Below are 6,159 nucleotides of genomic sequence, written 5' to 3'. Positions count from 1 at the left end.
CATATAGTTTGCCATGAATTAAATCTTGCATGATTAAAATAGTTAGTAAGAAAAGTCAATCCGGAAAATAGATATCTCTGAAGCCTTAACTGTTTCTCCATACATATTTCACAACCTGTTTACTGCTTGTTTTCTGATTCTCTGAATTACTGTTTAATGCAATTGAGACCCAAACACTATTTTCTGCTTGTCTAACTAAGTAAATTAATCAACCATTATTGCTTAGTCCATCAATCCTCGTGGGATCGATCCTCATTCACCTGAGGCACTACTTGGTACGACCCGGTGCACTTGCCGATTAGTTTGTGGTTATAAATTCCGCACCAAGTTTTTGGCGCCGTTGCCGGGGATTGATTGTGATTGACAACTACTCGTTATTTGATTGCTTAGATTAGATAAATTTTTTCTTTTAATTACTTTTATTTTAGTATTATTAATTTTTATTTTTCATTTTTTTCTTTTCTTTTTTTTTTCTCTTAATTTTTCTTATTTCTCGTTCAGACCCCTATCCCCTATCTTTTTTTTTATTTTCTTCTAGCTTTTAATTATTCTAGTTTTAATTTTTATTTAATTATTGCTTCATTATTTTCAAAAAAAATAATAAAATAATAAACAAATAAATTCATACTAATATTTTTCCTTAATTTCTGAAATTAAGTTTGGTGTCCCCTTGTTATTTTTATTTCAATTTTTCCTGTTTATTTTCCCTGTTAATTTCAAATTTTTTTAGTCCTAATTCTACGTACAATTTTTAAAAATTAATCATTTATTTTAGTTAGTATTTTTTATTTTATTTTTTTACACAGGTTACCTCACTGGGAATTCTCTATACTCTGACGTAGAAAGTTTCATCTTTTCTTGTCTTCTGTTTGTTTATGAGCAGGAATAGGGACAAAGAACCTCTTTTAGACTTTGATCCTGAATCTGAAAGGACTTTTAGGCGGCGTTTGCAACAAGCAAGACTGTACAAAGCTGCAGAGTCCAATATGGATCATAATAATCATGCTGCCAATATGAATCACAATAATGCTGTCAATGCCAATGTGGCAAACCCAGTTGTGAATAAGCAGCCTAGAAGAGTGCTTGGCTCTTACACTGCTCCTAATGCAGATCTTTATGGCAAAAGTATTGTGGTACTTCCTATAGCTGCAAACAATTTTGAATTGAAGCCTCAGCTTGTCACTCTTGTGCAACAAAATTGCCAATTTTATGGACTTTTTCATGAAGACCCAAATCAATTTATCTCTGATTTTTTGCAGATTTGTGATACTATGAAGACCAATAGAGTGAATCCTGAGGTGTACAAACTCATGCTCTTCCCGTTTGCAGTGAGGGATAGAGCAAAACTGTGGTTAGATTCTCAATCCAAGGAGAGTCTGGATTGGGACAAGGTTATCACTGGATTTCTGACAAAAATTTTCCCACCTCAAAAGCTGACTAAGCTAAGGGTGGAGGTTCAGACTTTCAGACAGAAAGATGGTGAGACCCTTTATGAAGCTTGCGAGAGATTCAAGCTACTGACTAAGCAATGCCCTCCAGATATGTTCTCTAGATGGACTCAGCTGAATATCTTTTATCAGGGCTTATGTGAAATGTCTAAGATGTGCTTAGATAATTCTGCAGGTGGTTCTTTGCACATGAAGAAGACACCAGAGGAGACTATTGAGCTTATTGAGTTGGTTGCTAACAACCAATACTTATATTCCTCCAACAGAAATCCTTTGCACTCTGAAACCTCTCAGAAGAGAGGCGTGTTGGAAGTGGAAGCTGTTAATGTTCTTCTTGCTCAGAACAAGCTTATGTCTCAGCAAATAAATTTACTTACTCAACAGTTGAGTGGAATGCAAGTTTCAGCTGTCAACACTCAGAATGCACCTCAAGAGGTCCCTTATGACATGACAGGTAATTTTATGCCAATTGAGAATTATAATTATGCTCAATCTTCTTCTGAACAGGTCAATTACATGGGGAGTGCTCCTAGAAATTGCAATAATGATCCCTACTCTAAGTCCTACAATCAGGGATGGAAAAATCACCCAAATTTTGGGTGGAGAGAGCAATCTCAGAGGCCACAAAATTTTAATAATAATTCTCAGGGTGGTTTTCAACAGAATAATTTTAATAACCACCAGTTTCAGTTATCTCAGCACATAACTTCTCAGTCCCAGCAAAACAATGATTTGGAAGCAATATTGGCAAGTTTTAGACAGGAAACCAGAGCATCAATCAAGAACTTTGAGATTCAGATGGGTCAATTAGCCACAAAAATTAATAAAATTGATCAGAGGACTACTAATAGCCTTTCTGGTAACACAATTCCAAATCCAAGAGAGGAATGCAAGGCTATCATCTTGATAAGTGGACAAGTGGTAAGTACAGAAGCACAAGTTAATGAGAAGCCTGTTGAAAAAGAAGCTCCAGAGGAGAAGAAGGAAGAAGTAGAGCACGTCCCTCCAAAGCGTGCGGATAACCCATTCTCAGACTCTCTTAACACTTATCCTTCATTGCCAAAGGCTCTTGAGTACAAGCCTAAAATGCCATATCCTCAGAGACTTCAAAAGGAGACCAAGGACAAGCCGTTTTTAAAGTTCTTGGAAGTCTTCAGAAAGTTGCAAATCAATATTCCTTTTGCTGAGGTTTTGGAGCAAATGCCTCTCTATGTTAAATTCATGAAGGAGTTATTGTCAAAGAAGAAGCCTTTAAAGGGAGATGAGACAGTGGTCCTGACTAAGGAATGTAGTGCCATTATTCAGAATAACTTGCTAAGGAAGATGCCGGATCCAGGGATGTTTCAAATTTCATGCACCATTGGGAGCACAACCTTTGAGAAAGCATTATGTGATCTGGGAGCAAGCATCAATTTAATGCCCTTGTCTGTGATGAAGAAGTTGCAAATCCAAGAGGCACAACCCACAAGGATAGCATTACAGATGGCAGACAAATCTATAAATCCTGCATACGGATTAGTGGAGAATATCTTGGTCAAAGTGGGTAAGTTCTTCGTCCTAGTAGATTTTGTGATTCTTGACACAGAGGAGGATGAGAATGCCTCTATAATTCTAGGAAGACCATTCCTAGCCACTGGAAGAGCTCTGATTGATGTGGAAGAAGGTGAATTAGTGCTTAGAATTCATAATGAGCAACTGGTCTTTCATGTCTTCAAAGATATACATTCAGGTGAAAAAGAGAGGTGCATGCAGACTGAGCTTATTAATCCAAACCTTTAAGAACCCCCTGATGATGCACAGTAGAATTTGTAGCTCAAACCTCCTTTGGTAACTGTTCATACCCTGGGTCAAGATGTCCGACCCGGGATGATCGACAATAATCCAACCGACCTCTTTAGGTCAGGATCATCCAACCTCTTCTCCAAGAGCTCGGCCAAATCACTACAGAGGCCCAAAAGGGCCCAAATAGAGGAACACGACCCAAATCCAAAGGCAACCCAAGCCTAGAGAGATAAGGGCGGTTCTTTTGAAGATAAGATGACTTCACTCAAAGATAAGATAATATAACTATCTTATCCCCAGAAAGGTTACTCCACACCATTATAAATACACTAGAGCACCCAGGTATAACTCATACTCTGATTCTACAAAAAAACCTGCTTAATACCCTTGCTAACTTAAGCATTGGAGTCCCTTGCAGGTACCACCACCCTCCGGTGACAAAGGATCAGCACCACCACCAAGTCCAGCAAGTCGGACACAGCAGCTCCGGCCACCATCATCAAGTCGGACACATCAGCTCTGACCAGTACAGAAGATCTCATCCGAGATTGACCTACAGTTTCAGGTAACCCTCGGAACATTGGCGCCATTGCTGGGGACCTGGAAGTCATCCCATTATCATGGTGGACAACCTTGACAATGACCACAACTCTGATTTGGAGAATAGAACGCCACACAAGAACGCGGAGGTCACGCTAGATGATACTTCTCAACCTAACAAAGACAAGATTTCACCATACACGGGAGCCATGGAGGCACTTCAGGATTGCCTAAAACAACTCGAAAAAGAGGTCGAGTATTAACAGAAAGCCGAGAGAGACCTACGAAGGGAAGCTAGGCGACGCCGCGAATTAGAGGACAAGCTCCTAAAACTCGAAGCCGATCTCAAAACCAAAACTACTTGATCCAGCCACGAAGATAGCTCCCGTAGGGACCAAGACCCATTCACTAAAGAGATCATGAAGACCAAAATCCCAAAAGACTTCAAACTTCCCGACATGACTCTGTACAATGGTACATCAGATCCTAGCCATCACCTCAGTAATTTTAGAAGTAGAATGTATCTCACTGATGCCTCAGATGCAGTCCGCTGCAAAGCCTTCCCGACTACCTTGACAAAAATAGCAATTAAATGGTTCGACAATCTGCCCCCTAGGTCCATCTCAAGCTTTGACGACTGGAGAGAGAACTTTTGCATGGTATAGAAATTCACAGAATAAATCCTCGTTGTAGGTATAGCTTCTAAACCAACAAAAGTCCTTTCTTACAAAATTTTTGGTTGTCACAAGTAACAAATCCCTTTAAAATTGATAACCGAAGTATTTAAACCTCAGGTCGTCTTCTCAAGGAACTGCAGGGAGGTATGTTCTTATTATTGGTTATGAGTTTTGTAATTTGGAGTTTTGAAAGTAAGGAACAAATAATTTAAATGACAAATAAAATAAATAAATAACTGTGAAATAAACTCTTGGCAAGGTATGAAAATTTGGAAGTCCTATCCTAGTTATCCTTATCAATGGTGATGAGAATTGAGTTTTAATCTCACTTAGTTAGCCTTTACTAAAGCAAAGGAAGGTCAAGTGGACCAATTAGTTGATCCTCAGGTCCTAGTCAATTCCTAAGAAAGGACTAGAGTTATTGGAGTTTAATTCAACTGGTAAAAATAACAATTATCAGTCACGATGAGTTGACAACTCAAGAGTTACCAATTAATCAACCAAAGCCAAAAGGAAGAAAATATAAATTATTAATATAAATAAAGGAGAGCAATCATGATTCTGAAATACCTCAAATTATATTAAATAGAAAATCAAATCTAAACATGAATGGTTCATAAGCCAATTTGGCAACAAAAGTAATTAAAGGAAAGCATTAAAGTACCTAAAAATAAAAGAGAAATATAAAGTAAAGGAATGTTGAACCTGATAGGGAGTTGGAATGCTAAATTGAAATAATAAGAATTCCTAATCCTAAAATCTAAGAGAGAGGAGAGAATCTCTCTCTCTAAAAACTACATCTAAACTCTGTAAAGTGAATAATTGGGGACCTCCCTTCAATGGCTGGGTTCCCCCACTTCATAACCTCTAATCTGTGCCTTCTGGACTTGGATCTGGGCCAAAAAGGGTCTCAGAAATCGCTGGGAGCGTTTTCTGTAATTTCTGGTGCGTGGCGTCTGTCACGTGGTCGCGTCATCTGGAGTTTTCCTTGTCACACGTTCGCTTCGGTCATGTGTCCGCGTCATCTGTGTTCTGCTAAAGGTGCGCGTTCGCGTCAGTCACGCGTTCGCGTCGCTACCTTTTCGCGCTGGGCATGCGATCGCGTCGTCCATGCGTTCGCGTCGCTGCCAGTTTCTTCAAAAACTCCATTTTATGCTTTCCTTCCATTTTTGTATGTTTCCTTTCCGTCCTTTAAGTCATTCCTGCCTTAGAAGATCTGAAACTACTCAACACACAAATCATGGCATCGAATGTTAATAAAAGGGTAATTAAAATAATTAATTTTAAAGCATAGGAAACGTGTTTTTCACATATGTCACATAATAAGGAAGGGAAAGTAAAACCATGCAATTTACATGAATAAGTGGGTGAAGGGTTGAATAAATCACTTAAATTGAGCACAATATATATCATAAAATATGGGTTTATCAACCTCCCCACACTTAAACAATAGCATGTCCTCATGCTAAGTCCAAGATAAAGAGTAAGGTAAGGTTAAAGTGGTGGAATCTTATGCAATGCAATCTATTCTAAATGCAACTACCTAAATAAATCATGCAATTCTAATTGTTATTCACTTGTATATAAAACTTACATGTAGTTAAATTAATTCACATTCTCAAGGAATCATATATGCATAGCCAAACCCTAGATGATGTTAAAGCAATTTTACAATTGAGATGGGTAAAAATATTTTTCAAACTTGCAAGACA

The 6,159-nt window shown here is 38.3% G+C and overlaps 1 non-coding gene across 1 annotated transcript; it reads right to left on the bottom strand.

The window, feature by feature from the left end:
- Positions 1-1,439: 1,439 nt before the first annotated feature.
- Positions 1,440-1,546, bottom strand: LOC112739970 (small nucleolar RNA R71). The gene has a single exon (XR_003170903.1). It is a non-coding gene; the product is annotated as a small nucleolar RNA R71 (small nucleolar RNA).
- Between the last annotated feature and the right edge of the window lie 4,613 nt (positions 1,547-6,159).

This window comes from Arachis hypogaea, chromosome 13 (assembly GCF_003086295.3).
Source record: "Arachis hypogaea cultivar Tifrunner chromosome 13, arahy.Tifrunner.gnm2.J5K5, whole genome shotgun sequence".
NCBI classification, from domain to species: Eukaryota; Viridiplantae; Streptophyta; class Magnoliopsida; order Fabales; family Fabaceae; genus Arachis; species Arachis hypogaea.
This window is presented reverse-complemented; position numbering and strand designations above follow the sequence as displayed.